Source organism: Copadichromis virginalis, linkage group LG3, assembly GCF_057382275.1.
Source record: "Copadichromis virginalis isolate Kocher_CV1m ecotype Utaka linkage group LG3, C_Virginalis_male_GT1.1, whole genome shotgun sequence".
NCBI classification, from domain to species: Eukaryota; Metazoa; Chordata; class Actinopteri; order Cichliformes; family Cichlidae; genus Copadichromis; species Copadichromis virginalis.
This window is the reverse complement of record NC_140620.1, coordinates 64,787,473-64,802,785: the sequence shown is the minus strand read 5'-3', so window position 1 is coordinate 64,802,785 and position 15,313 is coordinate 64,787,473. Positions and strand designations below refer to the sequence as shown.

Sequence of the window (15,313 nt, the reverse complement as noted above, 5' to 3'; positions counted from 1 at the left end):
TCGACTTCCAAAAAGCACAGCAACGACCGAAGTTACAGTTACAGAATTGTTATATATATATATATATATATATATATATATATATATATATATATATATACACACACACACACATATATAAATACAGAGACAAATATAAATAAAATATACAAAGGGGATAAATAGAATAAATAGGAATAAAAAATAAAAATACAAGTGAATTGCACATTTCAAGTATTGAGTCTATTGCACTGTTGACTATTTACAAAAAGTATTGCACAAGGTATTGTACAGTGAGGTGAAGAGGAACTACAGCTTAGTTGTTCCCCCCTCCTTTGTCCTCCTGTTTCCCCTCCCTCTCCCCTCCAGAGAGGAGTTAAACAGTTTGATGGCGTGTGGGACAAAGGAGTTTTTAAGTCTGTTAGTTCTTGTCTTGGGGAGAAGCAACCTGTCACTGAACAGACTCTTCTGGTTGTTTATGGCCGTGTGCAGAGGATGCCCAGCATTGTTCATAATGTCCAGCAGTTTCAACAGTTAAACAACATCCACACACTGGAAGCCCGTTTGCGTCACTAAAAAAAAGAAGGATCCAGAACTCGAAATTTCGACTTATTTTCTCGTAATTTCGACTTATTAACTTGGAATTTTGAAAAAAACTAACTCAAAATTAAGAGTTAGTGCTGTCAATCAGTAATTTACGTGAATGACGTAATTTCCTTGTTACCCGGAAGCTGAAGCCCTCAGCTACAAATGCTACAGCTAAGACACCAGAATTACAGCCAGTCATAAATGCACAAGTCGCTGATTATTGTCTGTGTGGCTTCACAAATGATGAAATCCTTCTGTTATTAGCTGAATCACATGGCGTTAATATCAGCTAACGTACTCTCGAAAGCGCCGGTTTGTTGCGATGCGGGTTTGAGTGCGCATTGTAGCTGGATTACTGATTGGCAGAACTAACTCGACATTTCGAGCTACTTTCCTCAAAATTTTCGAGTTATAAGTCGACATTTCGAGAATGGATCCTTTTTTGTGGCGGAAACGGGCTTCCGTAACAGACTGACGGAGGCAGGAGAAGCTGCCTACAGACATCAGTCAGTGGATCCACAGTAACATCGAGTTCAGCTGCTGATCATCAACTGTTTCTGTCTCGTTCCCAGACTCTGATCTCACATAAAACGAAGCAGATTTATGCTGAAACTAAGCTGCACACAGCTGATGTCAGCCAGGAAAACAGTACAGACTGCTAACGTTACCTTAACTTGGAGACGATCAACTGCGCCACAACATTCACGAAAGCGAAAGTAAAAGCGACGGAAGGAAACGCCCAGAGAGGCGTTTGAGGGACGGTCAGAGTCAGGAACCTCAGAAACGCATCAGGCTGGAGTTTAATTCTGTTTTCATCTTTAGAAACATCTGGAAATAGTTATAAAAACGCTGCGTAATAAAGAAAAATAGTGTAGATTAGTTTGAGTTGTGTTTAGCTGAGCTGTGTCTTTAATCTGAAGTTCATTTTGTGGAGGAGCAGCAAGACTTTCAGTGTTACTCTCAGAGAAAGCCTCCCAAATGTCTGTTGTCTTAATAGTGGAATTATCTGGAAAATGAACCAGTTCTTATGAGCTGCTTTTCTGTATGAGCAGTCAAAGCATTTTATACAGCGTGCTTCATTCACACAAGCACTTCTTTTTCTAACAATGACACTATGATGGATGCATCGGAGAGCAAGTCGGGGTTCCACATCTTGCCCAAGGATACCGTGGCGTGCAGACTGGAGCAGCCAGGGATCAAACCTCCAACCTTCCAGTTAGTAATTCTACCTGCTGAGCTACAGTCTGTACTTCCTGAACATCACACCCTCCTTTTGTTTCTTTATTTCCAGTAGCAACCAGGACCATAATGAACCCTGACTCCCACAGACACTCAGGAGCCACCTGCCCAGTAAGTCACCCGCTAACTGCAACTATCAGAGCCCTGACCTTCTGCAGAGACGAGTCACACTGAACACAGCAAGTGTCCCTGCTCTCAGATACAAAACCTGCCTTTAAAAGTTCAGAGTAATGAAATCAGCAGTTCTGGTTCTAGAATTTGTAGTCTCACACACATGTGCAGAGCACTTTTGTTGTTTTGGTTCACATCGGTTGATATTCTGCTGCAAACAACTAATGAGGACATTTTCTAAAAGCTTTGAGTGTCCATCAGGATCCTGTAGAAACAGCTTCTGGCTGCAGCTGCTGTGGAGCTCCACAGTAACCGGAAACACGTAACTTCAGTTAAATCGACTTTGACAGCGAAACTAAATTGCGTTTTTGTTACTATTGATGCTGCTGAGAAATAAAAATGGTTTTAAGTTTTTTTTAACACTCTGGGTTTGTTCATAAAAATTCCCCTAAATTGTTCGTGACCAAAAGTGACACTTGCTGTTTCGCTGATTTATTATTTTTTTTTACAGTACATCGTGTTGTGCGTTCTGATTGCTGTAGACCATTGTCAATCAATCTAGTCCAGTGTCTCCTGTACAGGAGCGGTCCCTAATAGGCCCACGGACCGGTCCGTGAGTCTTTTGGTACCGTTCCGCGAGAGTTGATCCTCCGGTGTGAAATGTATGGTTGTAGTTGTGTGTCTTATTTTGAAAGAACTATTTACGCGTTACCATAGTGACCAGAGAGCATTAAAAAGCAGAGAGGAGGATGTCACTGTCATTGTTGTTGGCGCACAGCTCAAGTCACGTTTATTATTATATTTACAAAATACCACAGTTTCTTTTTTTTATTCTTTTGTTGTATTTATCCGCGACACCTTAAAGGTCGTTCCCTGAAAATATTGTCTGACATTAAAGTGGTCTGTGGTGCAAAAAGGTTGGGGACTCCTGCTGTACAGTACAGAATGCGTTTAGCTTGTCGAATTTACATAAATCTTCGATCGCTAGCAGTGTAACTCTGAAGTGCTGCACTGTGTGTTTGTACGTTTTCTCCCAAACAAACACAACAATGCCGACGAAACGTTTTGCACCCTCAAATGCACCTTTAGGTTTCATTCCATGATACTGGACTTATGTTTCTACGAAGGTTTGAACTCTAAGAGTGTTTAACATGATAGTGATTTATTGATTCTAACCCTAAATCTATCCAGTAATGTCTGCACATATTTTCAGTACTGATTTTAAAGTGTTTTAATCCTTCTGTCACTCAGGGAACCCAATAAGGATTCAAATACTTCAAAAGTCAACCAATGACATTGATGTGTAAGACTATTTAATAATTATTTATTGTTTATATTTCATTTATTCATTCATTCTTTGCACTGTGATTTAACCCATCTTTGTGTAAAGCAGGGGTGTCAAACTCCAGGCCTTGAGAGCCAGCGTCCTGAAGCTTTTAAATGTATCTCTGCTGCAACACACCTGAATAAAATTATTAGGTCATTAGCATGACTCTACCCTACTCAAGTAAATTTAAATAAATGTAAGTACATACCACCAGGTAGCTCCACTCGTACCCAGTGTAACGGGAAGTGAGAGGGTTAGGTTTTGGCGCTTTGAATGTTCAGTTGTGTGATGCAGCGATTAACGTTTGAGTAAAATATTGGGCTCCCTCGTGTCTTCCCTACATTCCTCCACAATGTCCGTTTTTGCAAAAATGTACTTCTAGAAGTACTTTTATTGCACGATGTTCATTCACTCATGAGCTGCTGCAACATGAATCAAATGGCTGAACTGCCACCTTGGCGTGCAGTCAAGTTCTACAGTCTGCTAATGATCTAATAATAAGTATTAATATTCCTCACTCACCTTACTAAATGTTTGTGAACACAGCCAGAAACATTTGCATCACAAACACAGACTAGTGTTTATTAGCAGAAGCTTTTGGGTGGTTGCTCTCAAACCTGTGTACAAGTTGAAGCATTAATGGTCCCTTCACTGATTTCCAGGTATCCAATGTCAGGGCTAACAGATGGATTCAGACGCAGGCAGCGTTCTGGCAAGCAAAGGGTTGACAATTTATTAACACAGAAGGGAAACCACAGTGATGTGTATATACAGTGAATGGGGCAGGGCTTCAGGGCTCCAGGGGAAGGAATCCACACTCGCTCTCCACTCGGCCCAAACTCCGCCACTCCTCTTCTTACGCACACTCGCTTCTCCACAGCCACTCTCGCTCCAATTTCCACTTATGTTGACACACACAGGGATCACAGGTCAGGGTCCGCCACCAGTTCCGGGGAGATCTAAACACAAAGAGTCCAATTAGATCAATACGCCACACAACACTGAGAGAGTTTGTCTTAGGAGAGCTGAGAGCACGAACATGGGAGGTTCAACGTTCCAGTGCCGAATACTCCGTGCTGCAGCGTTAAATAGGCAAGGGGGACGCCGCCTGATCAGCAACAGGTGTAGAAATCACCGCAGATACGTGGGCCAAGGGTGAGAGCCCACAATGAGCTCCACCCAGGGAAGCAGGAGAGAAAACAAAACAAACCTGTGGCCAACACGAGCGAGCCGGAGAGGCACAGGGACCATGACAGCCAATACCAAGTGCACAAGTTCACCCCAGATGGTTCCTCTTCTCTGTAACTTGGAGGATGTGGAGTAGGCTGTATTTTAATAAAAGACATATCAATCAATCAATCAATCAATCAATAACCATGTCTAAAAACAACACAGGTTGACCAAAGTGCTGTACACAGTAAAAGAAAAAGTAAAAAGTAGAAACAAATACACACAATGAACAAAACAAAAAATAATCCCAAATTTCGGTTTTTTTTCTGAAGGGGTCAAACACTTTTATGCAAGAATGACAGCGAGGTGAAAAACCTTCACCCGCAAGAAAACTCGAGCTGTGACTCATAGTACGAACACACACCTCACAGTAACACACTTTGTTTAATGTGAACTTTTTGCCAAGCTAGCTAATCCTGACCAACACACCAGACACAGAAGATAAAGGAACGATGTTTTACTGTTAGAGACAGAAAGGTTAAAACATTTTGGCAGAGGGCTAAAAGGGGCTAAAATTACCCAAAAAGAAATTCCATTTGACCAAAAACACTTAATTTAAAAAAAATTAAGTATATAGTTATGAATAATGAACAAATAATTAACAAACTGGGGTTCATAAATCGTGTAACACATCCTTATGGTAAGAAATTTTACCTTAATGCGTTACATGTGTTAGAAGTCAATGTATCTTTAACAATATACTCCTTATTTTATATCTCCTGATCCTTCACAGAGCTGCATGAACCTGTTGTTGATGTCAGAGAGTCAAACTCTGCTGAAGAGTGGGTTGTTTCCTGTTCAGCCACTGGTCGACCTGCTCCCACTGTAACACTCTCACAACAACACCTCAGCTTCTCACAGTACAACACTGTCAGTGTGTCCAACACCAACACTACATTCACTGTCACCACTACAGCTGTGCTCTCAGGTTCACGTAAACACAGCACACAGGTGGGATGTGCAGCACGAGTGCTCTCTGCTCCTCACAGAGAGGTGATGGAGACGATTCCTGAGGTCCAGCAGACGTCAGATTATCAGTGATGGTGAGAAACTGAGATGCAATAACAATGCATTGTGGTAGTATGCATTTTCTCTTTGATCAATAATTGATGTATTCATTTTGATCAGTGTCACATTTTTCCTGCTTTTTCAAGTTTCCTCCTGGATCATTGTATTAGCTGCAGTATTGGTGATGATGGTGTTTGTCAGTGTTGCTGCTCTGCAGTAGGCTACTCTTTAAAGAAAAAGACCAGATAACTTTCATTTTTCATTTCTTGTCATTTTTTTCTACACCAAAATCTATCCAATAATATCTGCATAACATTTTCTACTTGTGATTTAGTTATTAATTCTTTGCTTCATGATTCAATCGGTCTTTGTCTAGTATTAAATTTTATGTTTCCCATTTAATCCCACTGGCTTTAAAGTGTTTCACCAGATTTTTACGAAGTATTTCCAGTCTTTTGTTGTCTCTGTCCCAAATGTTCTGAAATGTGTTGCATGTATTAAAAGAAGTTGGACCAAAAAATGTACTATGTACTTACAAACTTACATTTATGAAAGCTGAACAAACATTGATGTACTTGACTTTTGTAACAGTGAAAAGGCGATCTGTTTTTATTGATAAATATATATGTTTGCATTACTGTTATTTAGATTGCCATGTTAGAACGTAGCAAACAACATTGTTTGTTCCTCTATGGTTTCTTTATTTTTACAAATCTAAATGTTTTTTGTCAAAAGATTAATAATTTCATATTGAAGTCAGATGGTCAGCAGTTTTGATGTTTTTGCAGAGATTTTATTTTTTGCAAAATAGCACAAGTAAACATTAAAAGTAGTTCCTAAATCAAGGCATTTATTATTAAGGCGGCCATTATTATGGCCCTGAGTGGAAAAAGTGATTGCCCCCTAAACCTAATAACTGGTTGGGCCACCCTGAGTAGAAACATCTGCAATAAAGTGTTTGGGATAACTGGCAATGAGTCCTTTACGAGGTGCTGGAAGAATTTCTGCCCACTCATCTTTGCAAAATTGTTGTAATTCAGCCACACTGGAGGGGTTTTGAGTATGAACCACCTTTCCAAGGTCTCAGCTCCTCAATCAGATTCACGTATGAACTTTGGCTAAGCCATTCCAAAGTCTTTCTTTTGTTTTACTTAAGCTGCTTAGAGGTGGACTTGTTGGTGTGCTTTGGATCAAGTGCACTTCAGCTTGTGGTCGTGAACAGATGGCCAGACATTCTCCTTCAGGATCCCAGAAACTGGATTCTGTTCATCTTGACGTTGCATCTCCAGACTGAGAGATCTCAATTACTTTGTTTCTTATTTGCTTCTGAATTTCCTTGGATTGCGCCATGATGTGTAGTTTTTGAGGATCTTTTGGTCTACTCTACTTTGTCAGACAGGTCCTGTTTAAGTGATTGATTCAGCACAGGTTTGGCAGTAATCGGGCCTGGCTATGACTATGGAAAAATTGTATATTTTCTATTGATAAATGCAAATATTTTATGTCTGTTATGTGCATTGCCGTGTGGAGAATATAAGGAAAACAATTGTGTGGTTTACATTGTTTCTTCCTCTTAGATTTCTTGATTTTTTTTTAAAATTGCAATAACTTTATGTTAATTTCAGTGCACTTTCACATTTCTTTAAATTCAAACCACAGTCCTGTGAATAACTAGAAACACTTCTAGCAGCACAAATGTGAGGTAATTGTTTTCTGCTTGACTTTATCAGTCTCTCATATTGTTGTGGAGGAATGTTGGCCCACTCTTCATTACAACGTTGCTTCAGTTCTTTGAGCTTTGTGGGCATTTATTTAAGCACAGCTCTCTGAATGTCCCAGGTTGAGGTCTGGACTTCGCTTTTCAGCTATTCTGCTGTAGATTTGCTGCTGTGTTTGGGATCATTGTTCGACTGCAAGACCTAAACTTTACCTATTAAACAGTTAACTCTGTATTTTACACTTTATGTGAATATTGTTGCAGATTTCAATTATTAATGTTTTTATAACTTTGTTCTTTCTTATATTTAATATTATACAATATTTATACTTCATGTCTCTGTCTTCTTTTGAACACTCCAGCACAGCATCACTATAACTTTGTCCTCACTGACAATAAAGCTGTTTTATATATTTCATTGCAAATGTTTCAAGCAATTTGTAGCTGTATCTTAAGATTTTTTGTTAATAATATAGTATTTTATATTGTTTTTTTCCCCATATTTGAGAAATATTTAACATGTAAAAGTCTGTTTATGTACAATTTGGTGATATTAGCCCTGATTATTGGAGGAACTTGTACATGAAGCAGATTTCTGAGACTTCAGATTTGAAGGTTGTTGTCATATAATCTAAATGATGGCAGATTAACGTTCCCTACCTCTGTCCTACAACCACAGGACTCCTTTGCATTCGACTGATAGAAATTTCAAGCTCAGTGTTAATGAAGATTTCAAAGGCCTTAGTGCAGGGGTAGGGAACGTCTAAAACCTGCAGGGACACCGGCCCTCGAGGCCTGGAGTTCCCTACCGCTGCCTTGTGAAAGGAATGAAGCTGTAGCGCCTCCCAGTGGTTGAAAAGAGGTACACAAGAGGTTAGAAATAAGAGGCTGTAGAAATAACATTACAGAAAAGCAGGACATGCTCAAGCAAAACATTATAGAAAGTCTGTCACGGTTCTGGCTCAGTTTGACCCAGTATTTTGAGTTGTCATGTTTTTGCAGGTTTAGTTTAGTTCCATGTGTCATTTTCTGTCTCTCTCTCTATGTCGAGTCTGCGTCTTAGTGTGATGGTTTCTTGTTCCTGTTTTATTGTGAAGGTCTGCGTCTCATGTGAGTGTGTTCAGTTTGACCTCTGTCTCGTCTTGGTGATTATTCCCAGCTGTGTCCACCACCTGTGTGTAATTCCCCTGTGTTTCTCTGTGTATTTAAGTCGTGTCCTCTGTCATTGTAGTTGCTGGTCCGTCTGTGTGTCCACCATGTCTCACCCGTGTGTTTGTGCTCTGTAGTTTAGTTGTTTCCAGTCTAGTTTACTTCGTGCTCCATTTGCTGTTTGTCCATATTTATTTTTGTGTTCAATAAACCACCTTCACTTCTCCACTACTGCCTGCGATTGGATCCTCATTTATTATTTTCACACGGCTCTCCTCACCCGCCGTGACAGTACGGACCAGCCAGATATGGATCCAGCGGCAGTCGCCCCACCTAGGGAGCTTCAGGAGGCCGTTATCGACTCTGCTTCTAAATTGATTTACCAGCTGTTAGAGCATGAGGGAGAAGTGTCTCTTTACACTGTGGAAGCCAACCTACAACACCTTATTTCCAGTTACCCCTGGTTATTGGACTCACTGCATCCGCTCGTACAGGATTTTGTTCTTCACGAGCTTCACCTACACCCCCCCGCCGCTACCGCTCGCCTGCTCATGCAGTGATATCATCAGTGACAAGTCAGGTGATAGAGGCTAATACAAAATGGTGTTTCAGTGAGGCACAATTTATTATGACAATACATTTTTTTTAAATACTCAGTATGAATTAAACAGGTTAAAGGTCAATGCTCTGTTGTAATATCTGCTGTCAAAATGATTGACAGCAGCCCAGCAATATCAGTAAAACGCAAATTAGCCACATGGTGCAATGTAAGGAGCTCTGTGATTGGTTAGGAAAGGACAGACTGGCCACCTCGATTTTTCTTCACTGCACATTGATCCATAGCTTTGCTCTGTAAAGGCTAACAAAGTGCTTTTGCTTTACAAAGACATTCAGCGTCGGTATTCACTCTTTTAAAATGCCACTGAACACTGGAGTGAAATGGAGCCCTGATCCTCAGAGTTTTATTGTTGCTAACATTTCTTATAGATAGCACAGATGGTGCCCCACTGCAGTAATCACTCATGTCTAGATATTCCTGTTAAAAATGAGTTTTTCCTCCCCACTGTAACATGGCAAACATAGCAAACGGATAATCCAGCTGAAGCTTCAGACAGCCGTCAGACAGTGAAACACTGCCATCTGCTGGACGCGAATAACAAAGACGCTGCTTTGACGGGTGAGGGAGTTTCAACAAGTCTGCAACGACTCAAGCATCAAACTACAGAACTATTCTAGCGGACATGGTGCTCTAATGACTGCTTCATTAACGCAGGTCAGAAAGGATCAAACATATCAATAAATCATAAAACACAAAACGTCTCTTATTGCCCAGGGCTCAGGAAGTGAGTGTGTTCCTTATAGCCCAACACGTTCTCACTCCCAACTCGTCAAACGTGTGACGCATGGTCAGGCTCCCTCTGCTTCACTTATGGACCATATGGACCACCAGGTAAGACCATTTAAACGGACAGCATTTATAGAATGACTATTAAAAGTCTGCGAGTGTCAGTAATGTTAATGTGGTTATGTTAGTAATACACCGAGTGCTAATATAACAGCTTTAAGATGCATTTGTAGATATTATTACGTGTTTTACCGTCTTTATGGTGCTAGCTTAAAGTTACGGTGTAAACGTTAGCTTATATTGGAGGAAAGCTGTTACTGTTTAAACGATGTTAGCACAGAAATATTAGCTTCTGTCATGACTGATGAAGTTACTAGTTAATAAAGTTTCCAGTAAAGTGTTTAATCGCAGCCACAGACTGACAGCAAATATCTCGATTAGCTTCAGTGCATCTGTAATAAATATGTGCAAGTTTCAGTGCTTCGTTTAAACTGTATGATACTTATACTGACCCAGGGTCAGTGTAAAATACAATCCTAGCTGTGTGAACAAAGCCTGGCTGCTTTAATCCTGCATGACAAACCTCAGGATGCAGGTTATTATTACTCTTTCCTGCTGGCACACCTGTCACACCTGAGAGTCAGCTAGAAACTCACAGTGACGTGGACATCATGCAAAGACTGCCAGACTCTGTAATACTGCAAATGATCAGTGACTCAGGTTATCACTAAACTTTAAACGGCACCTCTGTGTCTCTGTGTGCTGAACATCTAGGATTGAGTCAGGCTGCATTGACTGTGGGACTTTAATGTGTTAAAAGCAGGTTGAAGACGGCTCAGAAACATTTGAAGATTAAAATTTAGCATTATGGCTGCTGGTGGTTTGTAAAGCCTCTACTCAGCTGTATTTTTGTTACTAATTGATGTTTGTTGTTGTTTAACACAGATTTCAGAAGAGCAAATATGCTTAATAGTTTAACTAGATTTCATTTGTCAGTGTGGGACTGCTGAGTCACCTGAAGAACTCATTTCATTCATTCTCCACATGATGTTCATTTACAGAAATGTTTCACAGGAACTGATTTCTCCCAAAGGGTGAACTAGTGTGTTTCCATAGATTACCTCTGTATGAATGTACTTCTTAAATGAAGGCAAGTGTTTGTCCTTTTTTGTTCCTCAGGTACAGTACGTGATATCAAGGGCAGGCGGTCATCACTGGGGGTAGACAAGAAGCAGACGTACTTCCAAGAGGGAGCTGCAGTGAGGTCAGAGGTCAGAATCTGAAACAGCTCAGGTTTATATTTTAGAGGTTATAAAAAATCAAAATGTATTATTTAAAGAAACCTTTAAATAATAGTCATAATTATGATTATTATAAGAAATATCAAACATTTAAGTGGATTTTCTGTTACACATATCGTGTTAGCCCTGCAATAAACTGGCAGCCTGTCTTTGTCCTGTATCAGCTGGGATAGGCTTCATCCTCCTGCAACCCTGAATTGGATACATTGTATTCCAATTATGTAATCTGATCATTTACAAACTCAAGGTATCTAATCAAAATGTAAGTGATGCCGCCCTTGACAGACAGGGAGATTTTATTCCTCAAAGACCATCATCCAGTCGAAGTACTAGTTGCCACGTGGTCAGTGTTCTCACAACCATTGATTTTATCTCACAACTTGTTTTCACCAAAGAATTTCAGTAAGTAAATATTCTTCAATCTCTTTTTCCCCCCAGTGTCTGCAGATCAGCATCAGTGTCCACGTGAAGAACCTAGTTATGTTGCCAGTGTCAACCCAACAAAAGGTACTTTACCTTCTTGTATATATTGTGATTCCTTTACTTTTATATTTGTTGTTATAGTTGAGTTAGGCAGGGCTTTTGTGCAGTCCTAAGAAACATACTGCCTAGAGTGTTTTTCACTTTGTGGAAGAGTTTCTTTATTTTTTTTCTGTTAGTGTGTGGAACTGAGGTGCTTCGTCAGGAGCTCCTTCAGTTGTTGGAGGATGGAGAAGAGGACGCAGCCATGACTTGTGAGACGTTGTCTGAGTCAGCTGCTACTCACTGGGCGATCAGAAACATGGTGTCCTTGCTAAAGTGGAAAGAGGCCAGGCCTTGTCTTATAGACAATATGTTAGCTACTCTGGATCCACAGTCACACCGTGTGTGTCAGTGTGGCAAACAAGTAGTTGTGAGGTGTCTGGACTGCCTGCCTCTTCCATTCCTTTGTGCTGACTGTGATATTGCAGTTCACACACGCTTTGTCCTGCACAGCAGAGAGGCAGTAACAGGAGGGTTTTTGCAGCCTTCATCAGAGTTTCACAATCCAATATGTACGGTTTTTAAGTCTTATGCATTTATTGCTATGTACTATGAGTGTGTGCTGTTATTGTATATTTATTGTGTATCATTTAATTTCCAATTCTTTTTATATATATTGTGTGTTTTTAATGTTAGTTCGGCTGTTGCCTGTGCAAAGACCAGACTGTGTGTGACTGCCCAGCAGGTAACGTTGAGGTTTCACCCGGTGCAATTGTGGCTCTTGTAACCATAAATGGTAAGTTGCTCTTTTGTCACACAGTACATACACAATAGATGTGTTTGCAGGTTTTATTGCAAATTGTACATTGCTACATTGTTTTGAATTACCCTCGGCCCGCAGTATATGTGGGCACCTGTCAAAGGTCATTTGGATTTACCAGACCGCTTTGAAAACAACATGGGAAAAAATGAATGTCTTTGTTGAGCCATGACTGGATTTCTCCTTATCCTTCCTAAAGGCCGTTATAACCTTGCACTGCCAGTGGTGAGCTGCACCAGCTGTGGCCTAATGTGGTCCCCCTCAGTTAAGGACTTCCAGGGTGGTGGATATTGGCCTGGCACCTTAAATTTCTGCACCCTGTTTTCAATGGATGTCTTTCAGTCTTTCTATGACATTAAGAAGCTGCAGCAGGGATGTCACTTAAGGCCTTTGTCAAAGTGCTGGATGAACGAACAGCCCATTTTGGAAGGGTGAGTTTCTAAATTTGTCAAGTTTAAGGAAATTGTGCAAATCAATGTTTATGATGACTGTCCGTGAATATTCTGTTGTTTGTCCTCTACTTAAAAGACTGGCCGAATATCAGCTGATGCCTTCAGCAAAAGTTTCTTGGAGTGGAGTGCTGTAAAGTGTGAGGTGGACAGGATGTGCAAGGAGCCATGCTTTAGCTGCCCTGCCTGCACTCCAGACATGCTCGCCGTCTCAGTTGATGGAAACTGCAAGCTTTATCGCTTTCAATCAAATGCAAGGTACGTTATGCATTGTGTACATAAATCAAATATGGATTTGTACAAAAATTGTATTTTGATGTTTCTTTTCAAACAACTGTCACCGTGTTCGTTCAGCACTTCAGAGCAGGGGAACTTTGAAGGTGTCTTCATTGAGAAAGATGAGGAAGTTGCTGAGTTTGTGAAATACATCCAGAGACACACAAATGATGTAAGATACACATATATATCAGTGCTGTCAGCGTTAATCTTGTTAAAATGACGTTAACGCCATAACCATATACTCATACGTGTGTGTGTGTGGATACATATTTGGATGGGTGGATATTTATTTTGTTTTTCTCTTGGTGTTGTCGTAATACTATTTACTTGACTTTATCTTAATGTGTACTTCATTTTGAGTAGCTCACACTTGGATGTGCGAGGTATACTGCAGCTTGTAGGCTTGGATACGTTTAAGACATTTTGTTATAAGGTTGAATGAATTCAGCAGTCATGTATTGTGACCTCCTTTCTATAGATCAAATGGGGAGGTGCGTTTCAGGATGGGGACGGTTCTACAGTTGGAGAAGAGGTGGAACAAGTAAACAGTTTCCTGTCTAGGGCGGCCATCACAACGAAGTACATGTCTAAAGCAGGTGTGTGTCTGTGTGTGAGATTCCACTCAGTCTCCTGCTCATTCATTCTTATTTGTATACTAACTGAAATGCAGGGCGAACAGACATGCTGAGCCTCCTGGCTTTGGGCTGGAACAAAAGGAAAGTGGAACAACTGGGCCGCACTTTGAGCCAGAGATATCTAAAGGTCATTTTTTCAACACCCATTTTAATGTGTGTGGTAATGGGGGGGAAACACCAGTACTCTAAAAATGTCCATATGAATGACATTTATTAATGTATTCTTAGATCATAAGGATCTTTAGAGAACAAGTGGAGAGCCTGAATGCGAGCAGAAATGAGCTGGGTGTGGATGACGACACACTGCAGCAATGGGCTGAAGGTGAGTCTCAATATAATGCACTCGTGTATAACAACAGGACCCACCATGGCCTCATTAAAGAACTTAGAGTTAAGATCTTTCTGACAGTGTCAACAAACAATGAAAAATAAGCTTGTAAAAGCAGAATTGATGGCAGAGTTGTTGCGTTTGATCAAATTGGATTGGACCTGGGTTGAAGTGATGTCGTACTAGTTGGTTTTATAAAGCTGAACACCAACATACTTGTTATCTCATGATAATGCAGCACATGAAGGCTCCAGATGTCTTATAATGAATATCATCAAGTCAGTGATTACAGAGTCCACTGTAGTTTGGTGACTGTTACTCATCCTGTGTTCTGATTAATATTCCTCTCACTTAGAAACGGATCAAACTGATGGCAGCCTTGGAGCGTTGCAGGCACGAGTAGAGGAGCTTGTCGTCATCATCAGAGTGCGAACACAAAGTCTTTACAGACAAAATGGTGTCACAGTTTCTTTGAAACGGACCGTTTGATGCTCAGTTTGTACAGCTTGTACAGCTACTTTGTAAACAGAATAAAATCAGATCCAGGTTTGTTTAAGCTGGATGTGATTTGTTCTAGCAAACGAATTGATGAGTGTAGATTAAAATGTAAATATATGCATTATGTGAAGGTGTTCCTTTTTATGATTATTTACAGATAGCAACAAGAGGCGACACAGAATTCGCAAGGTCATCTTAGATGAGAAGAAACGCTTGGCGGCTGCTGTTGACGACTACAACAAGGAAACAAGCAACAAAGCAAATCGTATCCAGTGATGCCCTCATGCAGAGCGACGTTTGGCCCTGGCAGAGCACAAGTGAACGTAAGCTCTTGATTTCTAAATATCCTTTTTAAACAAACTCCCAGTATCTGAGCAGTAGTTGAATGTTTTGTTCTTGAATCATAATATGCTGCTATGTTTTCCCATCTGATGCTGTTAAACTGCAGCTGCTGCTGACCTCCGGACAAAGAGAAAGGTCTTTGAGAAGGTGATGGCTGTGAGGCGCCTGAGAGAGGAGGAGATGATCCTTTGCAGGGAGATGCAGCATCACTGGACAGTGTTGCAAATGCGATCTGTGGTGTTGGGGACAATCTCCTCAGACTGTAAGCACATCTTTTATTTATTTATACATTTGGTGATGAATTGATTGAAAATAATAGCAGATGCTAAAGTCTTACTGGATCTTTTACCTATATTTGGGTTGCTAGCTAACACTGCCTTCTCCCTTAAAAAAAGCTTAATTACATGATCCTAACTCCTTGTGTTTATGAGGTGAGTTTTTTTGTTTGTTTGTTTTACTTATATTTAATAGTTTTGTTGTTTTTACAGCCTCCCTTGTTGGCATGT

At 40.4% G+C, this 15,313-nt stretch overlaps 2 long non-coding RNA genes across 4 annotated transcripts; both read left to right on the top strand.

Moving 5' to 3' along the window:
- The first annotated feature begins 708 nt into the window (after window positions 1-708).
- Window positions 709-3,411, top strand: LOC146716632 (uncharacterized). Its single transcript, XR_014919205.1, has 3 exons — window positions 709-1,782; window positions 1,859-1,917; window positions 3,169-3,411. It is a non-coding gene; the product is annotated as an uncharacterized LOC146716632 (long non-coding RNA).
- Window positions 3,412-9,600: 6,189 nt separating this feature from the next.
- On the top strand, window positions 9,601-14,870 carry LOC146716631 (uncharacterized). Of its 3 annotated transcripts, none has more exons than XR_014919148.1 (3): window positions 9,601-9,798; window positions 10,873-13,766; window positions 13,868-14,870. It is a non-coding gene; the product is annotated as an uncharacterized LOC146716631 (long non-coding RNA). The 3 variants fall into 3 exon arrangements; XR_014919150.1 differs by lacking the exon at window positions 13,868-14,870 and having other exon boundaries at window positions 9,603-9,798; window positions 10,873-11,337; window positions 11,433-13,846; XR_014919149.1 differs by lacking the exon at window positions 13,868-14,870 and having other exon boundaries at window positions 9,603-9,798; window positions 10,873-11,501; window positions 11,654-13,845.
- Window positions 14,871-15,313: the final 443 nt, after the last annotated feature.